Source organism: Notothenia rossii, assembly GCF_949606895.1.
Source record: "Notothenia rossii genome assembly, chromosome: 9".
NCBI lineage: Eukaryota > Metazoa > Chordata > Actinopteri > Perciformes > Nototheniidae > Notothenia > Notothenia rossii.
In genome coordinates, this window is record NC_136907.1 from 44,534,551 (window position 1) to 44,547,463 (window position 12,913).

The 12,913-nt window shown below is 38.9% G+C and overlaps 1 long non-coding RNA gene across 7 annotated transcripts; it reads right to left on the reverse strand.

The window, feature by feature from the left end:
• Window positions 1–5,299: 5,299 nt before the first annotated feature.
• Window positions 5,300–8,783, reverse strand: LOC307018903. Of its 7 annotated transcripts, none has more exons than XR_013802528.1 (4): window positions 7,552–8,783; window positions 7,101–7,156; window positions 6,444–7,000; window positions 5,300–6,264 (listed from the first exon to the last, which is right to left on the reverse strand). It is a non-coding gene; the product is annotated as an uncharacterized lncRNA (long non-coding RNA). The 7 variants fall into 7 exon arrangements; XR_013802529.1 differs by having other exon boundaries at window positions 6,444–7,018; XR_013802530.1 differs by having other exon boundaries at window positions 7,101–7,161.
• Between the last annotated feature and the right edge of the window lie 4,130 nt (window positions 8,784–12,913).

Below are 12,913 nucleotides of genomic sequence, written 5' to 3' on the forward strand. Positions count from 1 at the left end.
TTGAGCTAATTTCCATCTGTAGTCCCGTCACATACAGCATATAAGAACATGAAATGTATATATATACAGCAAAAATAAAATACATGATATGCAGAAAGAGCATGAGCAGCATACAAGCATTTACCACATGGCAGTACAATGTAGCAGCTATGATATATAAAGTGCAAGATAAGATAAAAAGCGCTACATAAAAGTGCAAGAGGAGATACCCCTGTGTTAAAGTGCATTTATTTAGCGGTGATTACACGTCTGTTTGTTGCTCAACCATTCTTTAAGTTGACCTTTAAAACTATTGAGAGTGGGACAATCCCGTATCTCAGTTGGGGGGCTATTCCACAATGAGCTGCCTTTAATGGAGAGGACATTTTGTCCAAAGGTGGTCCGTCTGTGGTGGACTTTACAGTCTCTTCTGGTTTCTGAGCTAGTGCTGCGTCAAGTGTGTTTTCTGTGGATGAATTCCCCCAAGTGGAGGGGGGCCAGCCCATGAAAATATTATTTTAAAAAAACACATACTTTTAAAAGACATAAAATTGTCAAAAACTCAAGAAATTGTGATTTTCAAGGATGGTACAGTGGTGGTATGACTGTGGCTTTCTGTCAAACACCTCGATAGCTCTCTTGAACAGCTGTTCTATGGGTTTCAGGTGTGTAGCACAAGCAAACGACCAGTTTGTAAAACAGTATTCAATGTGGGATAGAATCATATGGAGGTATAACTTTGCAGCATTGACAGTTAAGAAAAGGTCTAATTTGTTTAAAATGTTGCAAGTTGAATTTAATGGTATTGGATACTTTCTGGATATGTTTCTTAAAAAGTCAAGTGCGAGTCCAATATGACACTCCCTGTTCAAGATACTTGAACTGGGAGACTAGTGCTATTTCTGCTCCATTTAAAAATATATTGGATCCTTCGATTGTGATTGATCGTATACTGAACATCGTCGTTTGCATCAACATGCATACTGTTTTTGTTGTACTCATACTGTCAATACGTAGATTGTGTTATATAGCTTTAGATATAATGTTTTTTCTTCCTCTTTGTATAATTTGCATCCACAATCCTTTGCCAGTAGGTGTTTCCACAGTCCTTGCGGTTTTCCAATTGTTCAACTAATTGGGAGCTACTGTAAGCTATTTGTATTTGCATTTTAGCACATTACTTCCTGCAGTGATTCAGAAAGTATTGTGTTTGGGCTTTTTATTGTGAAAGGGAGAACACTACTCAGAACCAGACATCATTTCATAGAGAAAGCGAGTCTTATAGGGAGCCAATTTAAATGCTAATGTCGTCTTTATTCTACATCCATTACAAATTTGTCCAATCAACTACTTCATTATGATAAGTTGTCTACAGCCACTTTAAATGCAATCAAATGTATATTTCTAAATGCTTACAACTTAAAAAATCTTTACGTACAAATGACTGTATATTGAATATATTTCTGTACCCAGTGTTGAACAGGACCCAAACCTTTGAGAGATGAAAAAGGACAAATCTGCTTTAATCAACTGCCAAGTAGTCAAGTCTGCATTTGTGTCTGTTCATTTGTAAAACGTGGAATTCGGTTTCTTTTCAATGGCCTAGGCGGATTTTGGCTTTTTTCTCTTGCCAAGATACTTTTAGACACACTTTGAGGTATGCAAAACCTTAAAACTAGAACACTGATGGCTGGCTTACGCTGCAAACTTCATCACCTTTTAACAAGAGAGTAAGTATATAAAACGTTATTTTGTATATTTTACACATCAGCAGAAACAGAGAGAGATGGCAGGAAGGGGGGAGACGGTCTCCCCCACCTTTACAGACACTGTGTTTTAGAGAGAACAAATACAAGTGTAAGGTAAGTGTTTTTAAAATCCCTCCCCCCTCTGTCTAGTGATAAGATGGCAGGAAGGGGGGAGGAGGGGGCAGGGCCAGGCTCTCTCACACACACACACACACACACACACACACACACACACACACACACACACACACACACACACACACACACACACACACACACACACACACACACACACACACACACACACACACACACACACACACACACACACACACACACACACTTGGGGGGCGGGCCCACCTGTCACTTTTTATGCATACTAATGTGATTGAAACATTTTTTATTATACACCATAAGGCGCAACAGTGGGGGCTTTTCACACCTGTGAATAAACATCACCCCCCTCCTATCGACGGATCTCACACCTACTTGGGATATCACACCTACTTGAGATCTCACACCTCGATCAAAGGGGAGGCGGGACTTAGCTCATTTGCATAATGGGGGGAGGTGTGACCTGTCACTTTTTATGCATACTAATGAGACGAAAGCGGGATGAATATTACTACTAACATTTAATATCCAAAGGAGATGTCTCTTACCCTGGAATTCATGCAAAGGTAAGCAGCTCATTGTTTTGAAATGTATAAGCTGCGGTATTCAAATTCTGAGACTGAGGGCTTCCCACCAGACAAAGCATGTAAACAGGTATCCACTCATCTTCCCTTAGATTACTAGCATAGTTGTGCTCAATTCCAGGATGCTTATGGGATCATGATTATTAAATATAATATATATTCTATGTTTTGATCCCATTGACACTCTACAATCGAGCCAAGATAGCCATTGCTCTTTGACAGGGGTCTTCAATGTGGTTCAGTCCAAGGACCCCTTAGCTGAGAGAGATGAACCAGGGACCCAAATGCAGATTCAACTTTTTCATAGAGTTCATAGACCTGTTTGACAGCACTATCGCCAGTGTTGTGTAAAGTTGTTTGCTTACACATGATTATTATCAAACATATAATCACTTAAACCCTCAATACTTAATAAATGTTCCTATAACAGAGGCAGCACATTTTGCATCTTCCTGTTGAAGGCCCATGCTCTTTCATATAACTTCAGGGGGCGGTGCTAGTTAATTAATTTCAGAAAAAAAGAAGAAAACGTTTGAGAAACACTGCGCTAGTACTGCAAACGTTATTATTAATAAAAAAAAAATTAAATAAAATAAAAAAATAAAAATCAATTCTTTTTTACAATTTTTTTTTTTTAATTTTCCTTTTTTTTGTTGTTGTAATCATCCCGCGACCCCCACTTTGGGAACCCCTGCTGTAGGCTATGTCACAGTGGTGATTATGACAAAAGTCACTAAATACACTATATAGCCTAGTTTGTCAGCACAAAATAATAGAATACAAACATTATGCACCTTTATTAATAATAAAGTTGCATAATGTTTGTATTCTCAAATGCAAACCTATTACCACCACCGAGGAGTGGTGATCCAGAACGGGTTCAGCAGGACCAGACAGATGTCCCACTGTCAGTGAAACAATCTTCCCGGACAGAACTGTTTACAACAGACTCGCCGGCCATTTTTGACGGCTCATGTAAATTATATATTTTATATATTAAACATATTTCTGTTTCCTTAGAGTTTTCTTTGGAATGAATCCTGACCGAGGGTCCAAGGCTGAGATGAAGGGGAAGAAACAGCACCACATTCCTCCAAAACTGTCGAAGCTCGTGACTGAGCTGAAGGAATTTGACTGGCACATGTGAGCTTTCCTCAAAGCTCAAAACAGAACTTTTTGGACTGGACTTTTGGACTGAACACACACACACACTTAAAAAAAAAAAGTTTCCTTTTTTTTATTTGTCACTGCATGTTCTCCTACAGGTTGGGATAGCGCCTGTCAGTGGGGAATGTTGAGTGGGGGGTGTAGGGCGGAGTTGCTACATCCTCCTGGAGGGGGCTCCTCATTCCTCACTGACAGGTGAGCCAGTAGGGTGCAACAGCAGTGGGAGAAAGGTTCTGTTTTTTCATTTCATCATTAAATGCACTTTATACATTAGCAAAAAGGAAATGAATGCACTTTTATTGAAAAAAATAAATACATTTTGTTCAATTTATATATATTGTGCTTTATTCAGTTTGCTTGAAAGTGTAATGATTGTTATTTATTTAGGATTAGGATATTAGGATTTAAAAAAAAAAATGTATCCCACGATTAAAAAAAAAAGATATTAGGATTGACGGAAGTGTCTGTAAATAGTACATACTAAGGACTGTTAAAATACGGAATTATCCGTATTAGGATTAACAGAAGTGTCTGTAAACATTATGGACAAAGTGTTGTTAATCTACAGAAATATCCGTTATAAGGTTGACAGAAGTGTCCGTATATGGTACAGACAAAGTCTTGTAAATCTACAGAAATATCCGTTAAAGGGTTGACGGAACTGTCTGTAGAATAACGGACAATGTCCTGGCAGCAAATTACCGGCACTTTGTCCGTTTTTCGACGTTTTTTTTTTTACATTGTATGGAGCAGAGAGTTCTCTGCCAGCCAGAGGGGATTTGTTATTAGATCAATATGTCAAACTGATTTCCCTGACTACTGTTAGAAATTAAAATCAATGTTTTGATGTTATAATGTAGCTTAAACATACCGTCAGTTTAAACGCTCTTTTATACTGAAAAACCAGAAATTCTTGTGCACAAGCAGTTACGCTTTTATTCTGAAAATCCTTCATCTACGGTTAGCATTTAGCATGTGGCTAATATACGAGTTCCTAAAGAGGTGAATTGAGTAGCGAAATGACGTGGTGTGGTGAAAACCGAAACCTACTGATTTAACACTACAACTATAGATGTCGAGATACTACCATGCTGAATATTAAATGAAAGTACAGTTTATTTGAATACACTATTGTTTACAGACGAGAGTAGCATGTGACAACATCCGGAATGACCGGAAACCAAACCAGCCGTGAAGCATTTTCTGTATGTTTTAGAGTATTGATTACAGCGTTTAGAATGTGTTACATGAAAGTGATGAAAGAGAATATGAGGAGAAAAGGCGTGTTAAGCATATGTTGAAGGTGAAAAGTACCAATCCTCTGTTTAAATGCAACAACGGACATTAGAGGCGAGGCGAGCCGGCTGGCGGGGAGGAGCCAGCAGAGGATATATAACGGCACCCAGCACCGTATAGATAGAAGAGTTACGACAGCGGAAGTCCAAAAACGGTTATCGTCACGTGGTTCATGCAGACGAGGTTCGTTCCCCGGAAGTTCATGGCAGGCAATGTGAATGCATTGATAACAGGAGATAGAACTACGATTTTTGGTAATTATTAGTGAATAAAGGTTTTGATTTGCAATATTTATAAAACAAATCGATATGTGTATGTATTTACATCAATATGTTTAAAAAAATATGTGAGGATATTATATACAAACACTGCATTTGCACTTTTTCACAAAACGAAAACCACACCATTGGGAAAGCTTAATGTTTTGTTTAATACAAAAAAACAGGGAAAGGCTTGAAAAACACAGAGCTGAGAATCAGGGTGCAGGGTGAGGCTCTCAATGCAGGTATTCAGGCTCCATTGAATCCCCCTCTGGTTCTTGTGCTGAAAGAGGGAGTAACAGACAGGAGAAAGGGTTATACACACCTATATAGCACACCTATTGGATGGGAAATTGCCTTGGGGAGATAAGGTGTGGTCTTTGTTCCCAACTGAAGTTATGGAACATTATTATTTGTGAGTTTAACAAAGTATGACAAATGGCATCAGTAACAGATGTGATATGAATTTCTATAAAGTTGTCTCACATTCTTGGTCATATTTTATATACAGTATGTAATGAGTATAACATGTCCAGTAAGTATAAAGTGTTTCCTAATACTGTGTATTCAACCACTATGGAATATGTATGTGGGCAGACAAAACTGAGTTGTTCTGTGTGTGAAGTAACCTCAAGTCACTCCGCAGGCACATTTTGATGCAGACCAGTTTGTCAAGACAAAAAAGGGCAAGACTAGGCTGAGAGCAGAGGCTATACCCACCATCTTCGTGCATCGCCCTGTGGTCAAAAAGAGAAGGGCCCCTGCACCACGATTCACCCCGGGACCTGTATCTACAAAGCCCATAGCTCATGATCACAGCTATAGTGTGAAAGGTGACACAGGTATAATAAGTATGAACTCTTAGTAACAAAAGTCATATTTCTTATTTTTAAGTGGTATAATATTTTAAATGTTCGAAAATCTACAGTGCCATGTCTTCTACTTACATTAGTCTCAAAGATTGAGGGAAGAAGGGATGAGGAGACTGAGAGAAAGGAAAGTGAGGGTGAAGAAAGAGAGGACATGGCTAGTGAGGAGAGACAGGGAGGGTGGACACCACCCACTCAGCCAGCAGCCAGTCAGCATACGAGCGAACCAGCAGCCAGTCAAACAGATCTATTAAAAAAATTAAAGAGAAAATTAAAGAGCCAAGAAGGAATCACCAAAAAAGCAAAGTCTGCACTAAGAAAAATCAGGAAGGAAAATGCAGCTCTCAAGATCACAATGAAAATTAGGGACAACAAATATAAGAAAACGTTTTAAAAAGACCAACCTAAGGCATTAGGCAGACTCACCACAAATGGGATGAAATGGAGCAATGAGACAATTAAGAAGGCTTTAAAAATTCGCTTTGCGTGCGGACCAACGGGTTACAAAACTCTGCAGGAATTGCAGATTCCCCTTCCAGGATTAAGGACACTGCAAAGAAGGATGCAATGTGTTAAGTTTGAGCCTGGTGTGTAACAGCTAACATCAATGCCCCTCCACCCGTAACATCAATGCCCCTCCACCTGCCAACATCACTGCCCTCCACCTGCCAGCACCCAGCCAGAGGAGCGCAAACAACAAAAACAAGCAAGGTGTCCCGTCATGTACCTGGAAGTTTGGGTTGGCAAAATGGAGTAAGAGATGGACTTGAAAAACCTTGGTCGCTCTCTACTCATGTTGTTACAGTTGTCTTGGTTGCAGCTCTCAAGTTTTTTTTTGTTGCCATTTCCAAATCTTTAGAAAATATGAAATAAATGAAGTGAAATCAACCTCTTCTCTGGAGAACAAACTTTGATTTCTCTGTCTTGTGAGTTTGCAGTCTTGCAGTTTTGCTCCTCCACCTGTAACATCACTGCCCCTCCACCTGCCATACAGTAGGTTACTAACAAGATTACTTATATAATACAGTGATAGAATACATGTTTAGTATGCTTACTTATATAAAACAGTAGTATTAAACTTACCTTGTGTTTTCACTCTCACTTAAGTCCCTCTCCCTTTGCCATCAATCCAAAATCAGCTGAGCTGCAACATTATACAGACAGGTAATAATCAACATAATCACAAGGACACAATATGGCTCTGCTAAAAACACTCACTCTTACACGCACCAAAGTTATATTTATCTAATATTTAACTCCCTCCACCCCCACATACAATCCCTTTTAGAAGCCCCTCTTCTCTAATTCAACAACGTTGGACGAAATGACATTAAGAGAACGGAATTTACAATTAAAAGGCTGTTCAACGTGGGTTGCTAACTTGATCCGGAATCCTAGCTTTATCTGTTATCTGTAAACGTTCCCTAAATCTACTAATTTAGGGATAATCCACTGACATCCTTTAATACACATGTTAATTTGAATCAGATGTACTGATAATATCCGCAATATAAATCTTTAAACTTCTTCTTACCTTTAAAAGTCCGTCACGAACGGTCTATTATGCTGCAACTCTACAGCTCTGCTAGCCTTGGCGCTAACTTCCGGGGAACGATTGAGAGGCTCCACGATCCGCCATTGCTGTAAAAAAGTGGTCCATTGGAGTGAACGGAGATGACGTAACTCTCAGTCTATACGGCGCTGACGGCACCGAACGGGGGATTGGCCCTTCTCTTCTTGCTCAGGAGAGCCAGATCAAAGCTGTTTTCTGCCGGAACAATATTCTGTCTGTAACACTACCGCGCCTTTTTTAATTAAAGTATCCCATTTGAATCTTTTCAGAGACTCCATTTAGTCTCGTTTTAAAGCTTCTCTCCTGGACGCGAGAATAAAGAACATATTTAACACTACAATCTTTAGTTACATGGTGTTAGAAATTAAAATCAATGTTTTAATGGGGAAATGTAGTTTAAACATGCCGTCAGTTTTAATCCTCTTTTATACTGAAAAACCAGAAATTCTTGTGCACAAGCAGTTAAGCTTTTAAGCTTTTATTCTGAAAATCCTTCATCTCCGGTTAGCATTTAGCATGTGGCTAATATACGATTTCCTGAAGAGGTGAATTTAGTAGCGAAATGATATGGAGTGGTGCAAACCGAAGCCTACTGATTTAACACTACAACTATAGATGTCGAGATACTACCATGCTGAATATTAAATGAAGGTACAGTTTATTTGAATACATTGTTTACAGACGAGAGTAGCATGTGACAACATCCGGAATGACCGGAAACCAAACGAGCCGAGAAGTATTGTTTAGAGTATTGATTACAGCGTTTAGAATGTGTTAAATGAAAAGTGATGAAAGAGAATATGAGGAGAAACGGCGTGTTAAGCATATATTGAATGTGAAAAGAACCTATCCTCTGTTTAAATGCAATAACGGACATTGGAGACGAGGCGAGCCGGCTGGCGGGGAGGAGCCAGCACACCATATATAAACAGCCACGGAGGAGAGATCCAGGCTCTTGTCTTCCCTATCGAGGAGCGGATCACAGCTGTTTGTCTGACTGAACAATATTCTGTCTGTAACACTACCGCGCCTTTTTAAATTAAAGTACCCAATTGAACTTTCACAGAGACTCCATTTAGTCTCCTATTTTAAAGCTTCTCTCCTGGTCGGGAGAATAACGAACACAGTTAACAATCTGGTGAGGTCCCTGACGTGATCTCGCCGACCGAGGAGAGAAAACCAACCGGCTGTTTTCTGGAGACGCTTGCAGCCATTCGACACACAAGAGCTCAAATCAATCGGTAAGAAGATGCCTGTTATGACAAAGATTCTTCACAAGTTAAACTAGGCAAAGTTAGATTTGTGTGTTTGATGGCAGCCGGCTGATCCTGAAAATAGCTGTGCATTTTAATGTTAAAACAACCCAAATTCATAAAATAATCACTCTAAAACCACGAGGCGTTGTTTTGTCACAAGCAGGGTGAGTTCACACTTTCTTTTGTTCCATTAACCCTGCATGCTATTAACCACGTGTGGGTGTTGAATTTTAAATATATAGTGTGTGGACATTGTACTTCGGATAGGTGCCTTGTGTTAAATATGTTCTTTATTCTCGCGTCCAGGAGAGAAGCTTTAAAATGAGACTAAATGGAGTCTCTGAAAAGATTCAAATGGGATACTTTAATTAAAAAAGGCGCGGTTGTGTTACAGACAGAATATTGTTCCGTCAGACAAACAGCTGTGGTCCGGTTCTCCTGAGCAAGAAGACAGCGGATCTCTCCCCCGGCGCTGCTATATATATCCTCTGCTGGCTCCTCCCCGCCAGCCGGCTCACCTCGTCTCCAATGTCCGTTATTGCATTTAAACAGAGGATAGGTTCTTTTCACATTCAATATATGCTTAACACGCCGTTTCTCCTCATATTCTCTTTCATCACTTTTCATTTAACACATTCTAAACGCTGTAATCAATACTCTAAACAATACTTCTCGGCTCGTTTGGTTTCCGGTCATTCCGGATGTTGTCACATGCTACTCTCGTCTGTAAACAATGTATTCAAATAAACTGTACCTTCATTTAATATTCAGCATGATAGTATCTCGACATCTATAGTTGTAGTGTTAAATCAGTAGGCTTCGGTTTGCACCACTCCATATCATTTCGCTACTAAATTCACCTCTTCAGGAAATCGTATATTAGCCACATGCTAAATGCTAACCGGAGATGAAGGATTTTCAGAATAAAAGCTTAAAAGCTTAACTGCTTGTGCACAAGAATTTCTGGTTTTTCAGTATAAAAGAGCATTAAAACTGACGGCATGTTTAAACTACATTTCCCCATTAAAACATTGATTTTAATTTCTAACACTTGCTGCTTTCACATGGGTGTCTCTTGTTACGTTAATAGTTATTTAGCCTATGACGTAAGGGTATATAGCCCATTTAACGACTTTTTGTTAAGATCTGGAGACATAGCGAATCGGTTAAGGGCCGAGAAAGTGAAAAGTAGCGGGGCATAGTGAATCAGTTAAGGGCTAAGACCGAAGTCAGTGAAGAAAGTCCTTTTCAAGAAAGGCTTGGTTAAGGTCTAGGCCTTTATCAGTGGTTAAAACTGTTCTGTTTAAAAAAAAAGATATTGCGGGTGGGTTACGGTAATCGGAGTTACAGCAGCAGTGCAGTAATAAGACGACGGTCTATTATCAGTGGCTGATAGGTCTCCATATTAGTCCCAGTTTGGCGTGTCCAAATAGCAACAGTCGACTATAAAGTCAAATATTACGTGAACAGGTTTATAGCTAGTGCGTAAGGGTTCCTAACTTTAAGTGATGATATCAATAAGATAAAGCCCATAGTCGACTATAAAGTCAAATATTACGTGAACAGGTTTATAGCTAGTGCGTAAGGGTTCCTAACTTTAAGTGATGATATCAATAAGATAAAGCCCATTTTTTCATAGTAAACTAGATAGAAATGTGGTTATTTTAAACTAAGTGTTGTTTTGGCTTGTATTTCAGGGTTTATGATACCACACCAGTGGTTTACTTTGTTACTGTTCGTTTAAAGATCACCTAGCCATTGTTTAAACTCCCACCTGGGAGCCGCATGGACAAATCTCTTTGTCTACAGGTCAGAGTGCGAAATAATCGGGTGCCATCTTGTTTACACCCCACATGTGGAAAAACAAAGACAGGGCAATCGCCATTTCGTGAAATGCTAATTCAAAGCACTCCTTTCTTTGTTCTTATGCAGCTGGTTTCACTCCAATGAGGCATTTTCCTGACCTCCATCTTGTGAAGAACGAATAATACTTCTTGTCACAGTTGGAACTAGAAGGCTGAATCAATTTTTGGATATTAGAGAGAAGGATTGTTGTATTTCCAAAGATTTGAAGTATTGCTGCTGGCAAATGTGTTTTGGCCGTTTTTGAAGTATTGCTGCTGGCAAATGTGTTTTGGCGGTTTTTGAAATATTCTTCTTTGCAAATGTGTTTTGGCGGTTATGTGTGTTATGTGTGTTTAACCATAGTGTAAATTCCTATTTTAAAGATATTTTTGAGGAAACTACGTTTCTCCTTGTTAAAAACGAGTCAGTTTTGAAACAGCTATTCCCTAGTGGAACAAGCTGGAATTTAAAATAGCGCACTCTGGTGGTAGTACAGAATGATTACCCAAATAGCGGAAACACCATAACATTGTGAATATTCTTCTTTGCAAATGTGTTTTGGCGGTTATGTGTTGTGTTGTTTAACCATAGTGTAAATTCCTATTTTAAAGATATTTTTGAGGAAACTAAGTTTCTCCTTGTTAAAAACGAGTCAGTTTTGAAACAGCTATTCCCTAGTGGATTAAGCTGGAATTTAAAATAGCGCACTCTGGTGGTAGTACAGAATTATTACCCAAATAGCAGAAACACCATAACATTGTGAATTTGAACCAAATTCATATTTCAAAGTCAAAACTATACTGTACACTGTACAATTTTTATTTTTAACAATTTAAAATTTGCACAAATTTTTATTTTTTAAACAATTTAGAATTTGCAAATTTTTTATATTTTAATTTATTTTAATAATATAAAAAAAAAATAAAAAAAAAATAAAATAAAAAAAAACAACCTGATTTAAAGTTAAGATCGGATGACATAGGATATTAAAATCAGGAACAAAGGTGCTAGTCGGAGGATTAGTGCTTCAATCCTTGATAAACTTCATAATTTCATTCGAATAAGAAGAGAACATGTCACTTAAAGACACTAAGTTGAGACCAGACGCAGAACCATGCACAACTGCAGTTATTAAGGAAAGGGTAAAAATCAGATCAGATGCTACAACAGTTCCAAATCTTAGATGGAAGACATGGACCCAATATAAGAAACTGTTGGAACAGTGGCAAACGAGAGGACTGCTTCCAGCAGATAATCAGCCTGAACCAACGAAAGCCCATAGAAAAGCAGTAATTGACCATGAAAATGGAGAATACCTGCGAGAACAACAAGCATGGATCAAAGCCGGACAACCCTCTTGGTATGGACCTGAAAACATTGCTATGAACAGAGCTGAAAAAAGAAAAGCTATGGTTGCAAGTCTGGTATTCCATCTGGAAGATGCCAGCCAAGGATTGACAAACAGCTTACATGTGGTAGAACTCAGCAGAAGAATGGAAGAGGAGACCAACAGAAGAATGGAAGAACTCAGCAGAAGAATGGAAGCAGAACTCTGCAGAAGAGAGGAAGAATCCAACAGAAGAATAGAAGAACTCGGCAGAAGAATGGAAAAGGAACTCAACAGAAGAATGGAAGAGCAGCTCAACAGAGGAATGGAAGAGAGACGAAAAGCAGATGAAGCCCACAATGACATTATTGAAGAGAGACGAAAGGCAGTTGAAGCCCATAATGACATTATTGCCGAAAGACAAAGGGAGGTGTCCGATAGGGTCGCTTGTCTCAAACCAGTGAAGAAGTCAACAAGAACCCAGCTGAACTAGAGTGACTGTTAACGGGAGAACAGTGACGGAGCGACGGAGACTGGCCCAACATTTTCCAGCCAGTACATAAATGGACCCCGACAAAAGACCGGGGCTGTGTTTAAAGGGGAACTTCATTTATTGTTAGCCAGAAGTGCAGTTTTTAATCAAACAATTATGTGATTTATGGAGTCAGATTACATTTTTCTCATAAACACAATTTTATAATCGGTCTGAAGTATCTGTTTTAAGGCGTGAGCTGCAGATTAAATAACATAATACTGATTGAGAGCTTGGATGAAGAAGTTGTAGGGTTTTTACAACAGTTTCAAGAATCAGTCTTTATTTATTCTTGAGTAACTTTACTGATTTATAGTGTTGTGTGTAAGGCAATATCTCATTTGAGTGAGGGGCACCAGCCCT